Source organism: Acanthisitta chloris, unplaced genomic scaffold, assembly GCF_000695815.1.
Source record: "Acanthisitta chloris isolate BGI_N310 unplaced genomic scaffold, ASM69581v1 scaffold16149, whole genome shotgun sequence".
In the NCBI taxonomy this organism is placed as follows: Eukaryota; Metazoa; Chordata; class Aves; order Passeriformes; family Acanthisittidae; genus Acanthisitta; species Acanthisitta chloris.
Genome location: NW_008692154.1, coordinates 46,691 through 59,194, shown reverse-complemented (window position 1 = coordinate 59,194; position 12,504 = coordinate 46,691). Strand labels below are relative to the sequence as shown.

The following is a 12,504-nucleotide window of genomic DNA, read 5'->3' as shown; positions in this document are numbered from 1 at the left end:
GGAATCATTTAAAACCACATTTACATTTAGATTCTTGGTACTTGCTTTTGCAAATGCACACACACTGATGTCATGCATATATTTTATTTTGTGTTAGCAGGTAGGGAAAAGCATGTGAAATGCAATCCGTTATGAACTGATACAATGGGATGTGAAATTACATAAGGAATTTTCATATTATAGCAGGTTATAAATATTTTTCTGCTATCTGTGACTCATGAACCATTTTGCTAAACAGAGAAGATCAGTTCTCCTTTAGAATAAACACCAGAGGAGACTCTCTCCAGCTATATTTTATTATCTAGGAATTTATTTTATGATCCATGAGAAGATGCTATCTGACAGCCATGTAGCACATGTTTCCTTCATCTATTGTTTGCCTTTAGGTTCATTCCTAGCACATAGGTGACCTGCATATCCTACCTGCTTTTTCTGAAATGGAGGCAAAACAGCATGGGAAATGTCAATATAACATGCTATTAACAGGCAGAGATGTGTGGACTGTACTTAGATATTGCTTATATCCTGATAAGGTTGACCCTTCGGAGCTTGCACTGTTAGAGATACCTCCACCCAGAGCAGAGAAGCAGTTGCCAAAATTGAGGAAATTTCAATTTTAAATTATCAAGTTAATTATCCTGATGATGTAAAGGAATAGAGTTGTCATGAAAGATCAGATGAAAGTTTAAACCTGTAAGAGACATTTATTAAACTTTGAAGAATAAAGTCAAAGATCTATTCCACTAAGTTTAGGGGTGTTCATCCATTTGTCCTTATATATCCAACACATATGACATCTATCCAAGGCCCATAGTATATCTAAACTGCAAAATTCCAGTACAGATCAATAAGGGTGATGCTAGAATACAAAATATTCCACTGCATGTCAGTGAAAAATCTCTGTAATTTAGAGATTACTTGATCTGCCATGGCTGGCCTGTTCAAAACACCTGGCAAAACAAGTTTTAATTCAATGTCATTTCTGTTCTTGTAAACTACTAATGAAAGTTAATCAAAGTGTAATAAACATGAACAAAAAGTTACAACTATTGTTCTTCCATAATGAAGTTATATTTATATACAAATTTGAGCAGGATATTGGACTAGATGAGCTCAGGAGATTCCTCCCAGTCTAAATTATCTTGTGATTCAAAGATTTAAATGTAAATATTTTGTAGAGAAGTGCTGATTATATAGCATTGAACCTTCCTTACATAAAATGGAAGTGAATATGGACTGAAAGTTTTCTAGTGTCCAGTACAAATTCCATACCACATGAGAGAGAATCTGAAACAGTAACAAGATAATTATGACAAAGCTCATCTGTAAAAGATTCAATGTGCATGTTTAAATGAGTTGCACAATGGAATGCTGTAGCATAATGACATTTGAAATACTGGAACTAATTTCTATGAAACACTAAGCATCCCTCCTCATGAGGATGAGAAGAGGCAGGCAGCTGCAGATTTGGTTTCAGAGTATCAGCTCTACAAATTTTGATGCTTTCTTGGACAGACTGTGAGAGAAAATAAAAGACAGTGAGAAATACTGGACTTGCTCCCACTTCCCACTTGAGCAGATTCTCATGATTACAGCAGTAATGTAGCTTGTTTAGAAACTGAAGGTCCAGCATTATCAATTTAGGTACTTCCTGGCTTTCTTAACAAAAGAAAACCAAAGCAAACAACAAACAAATCCCCCAAACCAAAAAGTATGTTTCTCTATCAAACTCTGAAAAGAGCTGTATCACTAGTCTCTGAGGTACAATGCCATTGAAAGAAGTAAAGCAGAAATCTGTCTTAACTACTCTGCTCAAGATAATACAACATTACAGCAGGAACATTTTAACAGGTTACATATTCCTGTGGTGAAGCATTTTCTCAGTTAGAGTTTTACTTGGTATAAAATAATGAAGTGCTGCATGCTGATTAGGCCTGATTTACAGTTGGGTTTGATGATCTTAAGGGTCTTTTCCAATCTAAGTGATTCTCTGATCTGTACCTATGTTTGCAGGATAGGAGAATACAGCTCTCATAAACATTGCATGGTGAAAGCAGCATTAGGCAGTTATTTTGAGAGGTGCATTTTATTGTGAGATTGTAATCTCACCATTTTAGTTTATTTACATGTTCTTCCTTGCCCAGTTCCACATAGGAACTTCCCTGTCACAGAATGAATAGCTTCTGAAAATTCTGTGTCCTATGTAATATAAAATAAATGAAAATTACTAATGCTAACCTAAAATTCAGCTAAAAATTATTTGAATGCCTCTATATTTAAAACAACTAACAATGTCAACATATGGGAAAATAATTTTCTTTTCAATCCCAGGTGAGATTCTAAAGCATTTCTGCAGGCTGTCCTGCCTTCTAGTTACAATGTTCTATTACACTGTTCTAGTTACAATGTTCTTTCTTTTCAAGAACATTGTAACTAGATGATGACTTTTTTTGGTCATTTAATGTCTTAAATGCTGTTCAAATTTACTTCAAAAGGTTTTAGAGCTGATATATCTTCCAAGCAACCCCTAGTCCTTCAGCACTCGGGAACTTCAGAATTAAATATCTGTGCTCCAAACCACCCTATCTTTAAATCTATGTTTTGCAAACTGGCTACACGTGGAGGAAAAGGGAAAAAGGAAAACTTCAAAACTCTATCTCCCATGTCACATATTCCTAGTTTAGCCTACTGGGTGTAACAGCTACCACAGAGGTTAGATAAAAAAAATTAATTGCACTGAAATTTTCTAAATATTGTTTAGTGAGGTATCCAGATAACACCTACATTGTTATTCATAAACAAACCACCAACAATGAAAATTCTAACTGATCTTTGCATTGTAAAGTATTCTTCAACATTTGCAGACTTGGTTCAGCCAAAATGGCCAAAGAATAAAAACTGGTTTGCTTCAACCAGGAAAAAATGAGCAAAGATGAGGAGAAAAGGTTTTGTCTTCATTGCTGCCTTTCCTTTGTAATGTCATGGGGGAGGGTGGGCTGGAGCTGGAGGATTGGAGGAGAACAATTAATGGGAGCTGATGGAGGGGTATTAAAGCTCTTTCTCCATGTAACACAAAATGCATCATTTCAAATGAATATTGCAAATCCAATATTTTTTTTTTTTTGCTTCAATCACATTAGCAAATTCAATTAGGTGATTCCAATAAATGCCTTTAATGCTGCCTATGGAAAACAGTTATTAACTCCTTGAGATTTCTTCCCTTTCTTTAACAAAGTGGCTGCTTTTCTGTAGTGCAGACACTATGAAATAACAGATGGCCAAGAATGACAAAGTTAAAATCTTGGCTCAGTGATAATTATTGTTAAATAAGTAATTTCCTTATGCATCAATTCCATGGCTGAAGGTAATATTTCACTCTTTTATTGGGTTGGTTTCAGGATAGAAGTATTGGGAAGTGCTCAACTGCTACAGTGCTTAGGGCTACTTAGTATCCTGGCAAACATGAAGGAAAACAACTACCCAGAAAATGTCAGGATTGCCTGCATTCATTTCAAGATCTCCATGGTTAAGCAAACAGACAGAAAGATAAGGAAAGCTTTCCTCAACAAATTACTTCTGTGCACAGAATTACAAGCCTACTTTGGTTCTAAGTAAAAAGAATAATCTCCTACTTTAAATAAGAGAGGAAAATAGATTGGACTGATTTATTTCAGACAAGAGAGGAGCTGACTCTCCCTATAAACCTGACGGAAGGATTCCAAATACACAATATTAGGAAAAAGTAGTTAAAGCTAAAGGGATTTCCATTCTGTGAAGTGTCTATAGACCATGACACTGTATAAAAGCACTAGATCAGCATGGTCTTCTTTGGTTTTCACAGAGAATACAGTATAGACTAAGACTCTTTCTCAAACATAAAAGATACCTAACATATCAAGGACATTTTGGTCTCCAACTTGAGGTTTCAGTTGGCTTCAAAATAAGAAATCTTGAACACAGCCTTGTGACAGGATTATTTTTCAATCTGTGTTGCCTTTATATATTAAGCTTACAGTCCTCAAGATGCTCTTCTTTTGGCCTACTAATATTAACTCTTATTGCTATCTTTTAAAATATCTAATAACTAAATGTGAAACATCCAGAATACCTTTAAATATTTTTAAAAAGTTAATTGCATTTTTGTTTATACTCTAAATCTGCTTCAGTTCAAAATCTCTCTGTCTTTGGTGCTTAGATCAGGCAAAGACTGAGATACTTAAATCACAAGCAGGATACATAAAAATATGAGTGAGCACTTGTCAACTGTGCACTTCCCAGACTGCTCCTAATCCCAGGTTCAGTTTACTTGCACAGTAAATAAGGCTTATTTCAGAAATGGGAAAAACTTGCACATTTTCCAAACTTCACACTTTGTTCAGTTTCCTTCTCAGTGATCTTCCCCCTTATACCTGTACCTTCCTCTTCTCACCCTGGCTCATTTTTTTAGTTCCTCTCTTCAAACAGAAGATCCTCAGAATTTGATAATAACATGAAAAAATTGTTAAGTTTTATTATCTGGAATGACTGATCCTGATTCAAACGCCCCCCCAAAAAAAACCCCCAAAACTCAAAAAACAAATCCAAAAAAACCCCAACAATAACAGAACCAACCACTACAAACAAACAAACAAAAATCAGCCAAACAGTTTAAGTCTGTCTATTTTTACTATAACAAAATCATGAGCTTATAATTGAAAGCACTGGTCAGTCTCAATACTGGCTGCTAATCTTTGTAATGAATAGTTATAAGTAGCCTGGGATAAAAGAGTAAAATTCACAAGAAGATGGGCCAAATTATTGAGCAGTTATACACCTTCTTCTGTTTTGCTTATGATATAGTTCCTACTCCAGGAAAAAATAGAATATCTACTACACATTTGGATAAGATACTACTGCTTTTCAGAAACTGCCCCCTCAATGCACTGTTTTGTTGGACTGGGGTTCTTACATTTTACTATTTAACTCAGTAACAATTTCTAATGTTATTACAACTTTGCTTGTAGCTTCTCAGACATGGAACCTTCTTGCTTAACCCCACAATGTGTCTATTGCATATTTAGGTACCCATAAATTATTTTTATCTTTGAAAATTATTTTGGTATTAAATCCTTTGAAATCTATGTAAATGTGCACCTACCTTTTCCACCTAAATTTGAGATAGAGTGCCTCATTAACATTTATAGATTGATGGTTCAAAAAAATAAGTCTTTTATTAACCTAGACAATGCAAAATCTAAATATCTCAAAGTAAAAATTATCACATAGTTTTGGATTCTAAACAATAGGCAGGAAAAAAATCTTGTTTTGTTACTGATATCTTACCTTTATCTTTTTGTCAGCAAATAAGTGAAATGACTGCACATACACAGACACTTTTCAGTCCAATATAATTATCAGTTTCTTATGGGAGACAGTTTACACATTCCATAACCTCTCCTAAGATTTAGCAACACAAAGAATACTTCCTTCATCAGAGGTGTTGTGATGCAGTAGGTAAATGAGTGAATTCTACTTAAATGGGCCAGGGAAACTTGAAGTTCTGCCTCTTAACTCACAGACCTCAAACCTGCTATTTTCTTCCAGAAGATTTTTAGAATTAGTGGTGGAAGCAGTTGTCTGGATGGAAACTCCCAAGATACAGGGAAGGCAATGGCAACTGGTATTTCCTGGAGGCCAAGCTCAAACAGAAAGGGAGGAGATGTTGGGAACTTGATGTGAGGCCAAGCTGAAAGGGGAGCAGGACGATGATTGCTGGGAGGCCGAAGTTCATCCAAACTCAAACCACGAGGGAAAGCTGAAGGGTTTGGTTTGCAGCCAGCCCCTGACAAACTGAACTGTGGAGGGCAGTCTGTGAACATCATCATAAACCAGACTCCCTTTGACTCCCTGACACATATCTTCCTTCTGAAGGACTAATGAAGTAGCAACAGGAGCAGAAGGAAACACAGAAAGAATATAAATTGAGTGAAAGCATGAAAAAATATAGATGCTGTTGGCTGAAAGTCCATTGCCTTTTCAGGAGTCTTCACTGAGGAACTTGGAGGGAAACAGGTTATCTGTAAATTATCATTCAGACAGTTATAAAGTAGCTGATGTGCTGCCAACACTGTAACAAAGGGCTCCCACAGAAATCTACTCATTTACACCACAATACTTTGTGTACCAGGAGCACAGCTCAAGGGAGGTACTTGAGAATCCATCTGTAACTTTTAAAAAAAAAAATGAAAAAAACCTCCCAGCTAACCAAAAAACCCAAAACCAAACCTCCCATAAGCCTGGAGGAAGGCAATCTCTTGGCATGCAAAATTACACTAAGTGCACTTTGCTGGAAAGATAAGTACCTTGTTCCTGAGAAATACAAGGAGTACATTGATAGTATAAAGTAGTGGCTTAGATTGCCCAATTTGGAGAGGGTGAGGCAGGGCATGGTTAAGTCCTGTCTGATGCCTGCAGTATCCTCCCCATGACTTTTAGAAAATACCTGACACCTGCTGACTCCTGGCTTATTCCATTACCAAAAAAAAAAACAAACCCAAAAAAACCCCCAGGAATTTAAAAAAAAAAAAAAAAAAAAAAAAAAGAAAAGTTGGGTAGTATTTTTCTTAGCCCCAAGATGCTTAAGCAGCCTATAGCAAGAAGACATGCACCATGACAATGCAAACTGTGCTGGTGGCAGAGCTTTTGTGAATTCCTGTGAGCCTTCAGCTTTCTTCCAGCATCTCCTTGCATGCCCACTACTCAAACAAATATTTCTGAATTCTGATGGTAGCATGTGAAGGCTGAAATCTGACCACAGTAGTGCTAAAATGATGAAGCAGTGAGGGTATTTTAATAATTCCCTAAGCATTTTTTAGTTTTATAGGGTTTTCTTGCTACTCAAGTACATCCCATGACTGAAACAAAAAATAAGAACAGGATATACTTTTAAGCACATTTATAAAATCTTATAGGAGGATCCATGACTTGTCAAGTTCTCAAAAAAAGCTTTACTTCTTACAGCTGAGGTTCTAGTTTAGAGCAGCACAGTCAATATACCTTTCAATCTCAGCCAAAAGGCTGTATTTTCAAGTTTGCAATTAAGGAACATTAAGAGGCTCAAAGTTCAGACAAACATCCAGAAATTAGGATATTTATCTGAAGTTTTGGAGAATGCAACCATAGTCTCATAGCAGCTGTCAGACTTTCTGCTTACACTTGTGACTAAAATATGACACATTCAAACCTTGATCATATTTTCTTTTCAGATTTGATTCTGGCTATTACCTAAGCATGCTGACCAAAAAAAAAAAAATCCACCTTTACATATCTCAGCATGAGATATCAGCATGAGAGAGGCTCATTTCAGAAGTGGGCAAAGCTTCTATTGCTATTTCCAAAGATGTTTACCCTTCCCAAACTGAAATCCTATCGTAGCAGAATGGGTTCAAGTTGTCCTACTGCCAGACACAGAATACTTTGGAAGAGACATTAAAGATAAATATTTTGGCACCCACTGCAAAATGGACTCATGAAGAAGCTCTCTGTCCAATTTGTCCTCTGTCAACTCAATGCCATCCTACTACAGACCTAGGGGCCAAGATATATAGATTCTGCTTCTAACAACCTTAGCACAAAGAGGGGACTTAGGGAATTCAGCTCTTCCTGCCCACACTGACTACTAACAGCTTGCCCTATCCTGTTGTCATGGTGGGTACTTGAATGCAAACAAGCTCTATGAATATACAAAATCTTATTAGTCAAACCAGACTTAGGATGCCAAATGAGAAAACAAACACATTTTATCAAATCACATCACTTGGAAATAAGTTTTGGATCTCTTATTTACTGAGTGATAATAATAATAGTGACATTCTCTACAAACTGTGGTATACTATGATTAGCAAATTACTTTGAATTGCTAAAATATGAGTAATGTTATTTGAAGTCAAATAATACATCAGAAATACCTCATCATGCATACAACTCTCCAGCCTTTCAACACCACATCTATTGGATATTTTTAAGTCAAATATTTACTGTAATGTTCCAGAACAGTTCTCATGTTTTTATTTTTCTAAGCTCACTACTTTATTTAACCATGTTTTTGCTGTTTAGCCACATAGTGGTAATCTATAGTTTTAGAAAAGTACAAAAAGTTGTATGTGCCCAAAAGAGTCAACAAGCACATTTTTCTGTGTTTGAAAAAGACTTGAGTAGTACCATCATAGTCTGCAGTTGTGAGTACAAAAAAATAGCACTGGTGAATTTGCAACCCTCCTGATTTATGTCTGTGTCTTTTTTTAATAAAATGTCATCATTGCCCAAGATCTGTGTGCCAAGTTATGGTTACAAGTGAACTTCTCTGGGTGAATTATTGACTTCTGGAAATAGTGTAAGTGCTGACATGACTTTCACAATAGAAGCACAAACGGACCATACTTACCTCACATAAACCTTTATCCAGATACTTCAACAAATAATATATTACAATTTATATACTAATGATTCAGAGGATTTAGCTGTCAATACAGCCTTAAAGGATGTTTTAGAAGTATAAATTAGTAATTTTTGAAGGAAATCAATATCATGGATACCAGATGTAATCCTCTTAAATATACTAACTTTGAAATAAATCAGGCAGGTTTCTGAAATGTAGCTGTCTGATATTCCATTAAACTAAGGATTTATTACACAAAGTAGCTTCTACTTCTACTAAGTTGCATGATAGGTGCAAATTCAGCTGGGGTTTCAGCCTGAAAGGTGTTGAGCACTGCTAGTGCTCTCTGAAGTCTGGGAGAGTTAAGGGATGCCCAACATACGATAAGAACACTTCGCACCTTCCAGAATGGAGCTCTGGAGAACACAAAAAGGTCCTCAAATCTCCACTTAAAGAAAGGCCTTTTGGCAGGAATTTTCAGAAATGTTGTTTTGTATAAAGGCAAATCAATTATTGACTTACAAAGAAAGTTACTCTTCCAAAGGACAGGTTTTTGTAGCTGCTAAGGCATGTACCAAAGGTAGGCTGAGACTGATGGGCTTTCCAGAAGCACTTATGTCTCACTGCAACCTGTAAATGTTAGGTTGTCATTCTGAATTCTTGACCATATTCCTAGGCATTAAAATAACTTTGAAATATCACTTTCCAAACTGTAGACATTTCTAAGTGACAAAGGATCTCTTGGAAATGCTGCTACAACACATTTACAAAACATATTTAATTTTCTAATAGGTCAATTCAATCAACTGTGTATTTTTCTGCTATTTTACAAACAAGGATGCTAGAGTCTTTTTCAGAATTAATTAATCTTCTCATTATGTGTATAAGGGAAGTAAAGATTATCTTAGTTCTCTCACAGTACAGACCTGATATGCCTTGCCCTTACAGAAAAGGAATCAAACACACACATTAGAGATGCAGCAAACTATAACCAACTCCAATAATGTCTATTTATTATGAATTTATTTTAAATTCTGAATTTTTATTTTGTTTCAGAAATGGCACAAATAAATATAGAAGGAAAAATAGAAGGGTCCCACACAAATTTCCCTACTTTTTCTCTGTTTTTACATGCCATTAGAAAGAATCTACGACTCTTGCGTATGTAGAGATACTATTATACTGAGTTGACTTCATAACTAAGACCCTTATTTATTTCAATCAGATTAGATTGTAGTACTGATTATGCTCATGTCCACAAATCAGCATTTTAACTGAGTTTCCATGGAAACACTATATGTGCCTGTTTTCTTTTCAGACAAGGCTATGCCTGTTTAACAAGTTTGCTGAGGACAACATGTTTTGTTTAAGTTACATTAACTGGAGCCAATACTTCCTAATTACATTACCAGAAGAAACATTTACAGCAGTACTTTTACCATGGGAAACCCTCCATTGTTCAGCCCATCTTAATCTCTGAAAACCAGGAAGTATCAGCATTGCCACTGCTTAAAATATGGTAACTGGTCTAACATATAAAAAAAAAAATCTCTTTTATAAAATGACAACATTGCTCTTGTTTTACAATATTCATATATAAGGACATTATCCCATGGAATCTGGAGTTTGTGAAACTTCCAAAAGAGAACATCTGCCTATGAAGAATGGGTGGTGCAGTGGTTGAAGTGCTGAAGGCTTAGGGCTGTTTCCTGGTTTCCATGACCAAATCACCTTTACTTTTCTGTGCTCCATTTTCCCATTAGTGAAAGGGGATGAAGGATAATTTGTATTTTATGAAAAGTGATTTGAATTCTATGAATTAAAGCAATGATAGTTAAGTATTCTTACAATCAACAGTATAGATTTAGGTACAGTCCTGAGACAGGCATGCCAGCTTGCATGAAGCAATCTTGGGTGAGAAAAATATGGCACAATTTGACCTTTAAAACTGTAAGACAGAATGGGAAACCATTTATCCAGAAGCTAAGGTTGCTCCTTCAGAAACACTGGCTAGAAAATAAGAATTTTTTCAAAGCATATCCTAATCAGTTTTTAGTCTACAGCTACAAATAGTAGAAATAGCCTGTAGCACTTACTTCTAATCTCACAAAGAGTGTACTTTCTAAAATCACATGGTGGGTGTATGCTAACTCTAATAGAAGGTGGCTGCAAAAAAAAAGAGAGTGGGGTTTCTTATTTGTGGTTCCAGAGAAAAGTTTGGAAGTCTGAATCTTAAAAGTCTGAAAAAAAAAAAAAGAAACAACAAAACAAATACTTTTCTTTCCCAGCACATTATGGCTTTCAGACCCACTTTATAGATTTTACACCTTTGTTCATAACACTGGTAGAAATAAAGGCCTTCTTCTGAGGCCAACATTGCCTACTTGAGTCTTCTCATCTGGTGTCCCTTACCTTCACTGGAGAAGCAACAAATTGATTAAAAGACTTCTTTTCATCCACCACAGTAATTTTTTTAGGCTAATCTAGCCTAATTATTAATCTCAAAAATACTATATGAACTGCAACAAAAATCAAACAGCTACTCTTTTTCAGCGTGATTTTTTTTGTCCACATGTTTAGCCTCACAAGAACTCTAGAAAACTAGGTCTGGCAGGTGTCATCATCTGTCCAAAAACATCTAAAAAGTTTTTAATTTTCAATTGGTCAATTTTTGTTCACCATTTCATACTATTCCTATGCAGAAAAACGGCGTTCAGTTTCGAGGGAAAAGCCTGTGCTACAATTGCCCAAAATACATATGTTCACTGAAGTGCCTATGTTTGAATATAAAATCTCCAAATCATCCCAAACTATAAATTACAGAGAGAGTGTTTTGTTCTTTTTCCCTTCTATGGGGTTTATAGAAAAGAAGCTTGTAGCAGTAACTAATGAAAACCCATTGAAGATCTTAATGACACCAAAACCCCCAAGGTATGGAAATTATTAGCTCACTAAACTAGGTACGTGATGCATAACTTCAGCTTCTAAAAGCAGATAGCTTACTTCTCCCAATAAGCACTTTAAGAAACAGAGAACTCAGTAGTACTGTTCTTTGAACTCATCTATTCTAACTCTGTTGAAACACAGAGATGGAGAGAAAATGGACACTGCCATTTTGAAAAGGGAAAAGGATAAATGGTCTCGGCCAAAACATGAGTAACCAAGCCCAGCCCTGCCATTATGTTCCAAAATAGCATGCTGCAGAAGGAAATGAAAGCAAATAAAAAAGACTAAAATATACACCCTTTTTAACCAAGACAGCTACAGCTTTATGGACAGAGGAAGCTCAAACAGGTTCGAAACTTTTGAGATGCCACCATAAATTAAAGAACATTGAAATAGAAATGCCTTAGGATAACAAGGGCTTGTATTAAATGGTAACATATTATCTGTATATTTCAGCATCACCCGGTGGTCATACAAAAGTCAGATATAAACAAGGAAGACAAAAAGATGAGATCAACATTTAAGTGCTGTCTGAACTATAGGGCTAATGACCTATTTTTATACAGTACTTTGGCTTCATACTTGCCCGAAGGCATTTCAACTGTTGTTATAAATTTGTTATCCTCTCATCTAATGCATGTGCTCAAACCAGAAAGTTCATCCTTCAGCATCTTAGGGGACAGTGAAACAGAAACCACAGTTAAAAGCTTACAGATAACTTCAATTACTACAAACAAAAACTAGGCATGGATCAGTGTTGTGACTGTCACGACTTCATAATTTATGCCAATCTTACTAAAACATTTTAAATTTTACTTAGCAGACAGCCTGTCAGCCATTTGGTATGAGCCTCCTAACAGATGTATTAAAATTCAGTAAACAATTTTCTGTTTCACCAAATCAAGAAAAAGCAAATATTATACACTGCACATACTTTATAAATTGCAATCAATATTGAAAAAAAACCCTGAATTTGATAAGAAAGCATCAAATGAGGGCCTTTGGGGATTCTAAGCATGAAAATAGGAAAACAAAACAGACATACAGAAGGACAAGATAATACAGAACAGGTAAAAAGAGTGTAAGAACAGTCAAAACATGATGTTCCTTAATGTTTCAATCCTTAATGTCCTTTATTTGCC

The 12,504-nt window shown here is 35.6% G+C and overlaps 1 protein-coding gene across 1 annotated transcript in view; it reads right to left on the bottom strand.

The window, feature by feature from the left end:
- The window catches only part of LOC103809694 (voltage-dependent calcium channel subunit alpha-2/delta-3), a 97,618-nt gene that overhangs the window by 46,754 nt on the left and 38,360 nt on the right, over positions 1-12,504 (bottom strand). The gene's annotated exons all lie outside the window — the stretch shown is intronic.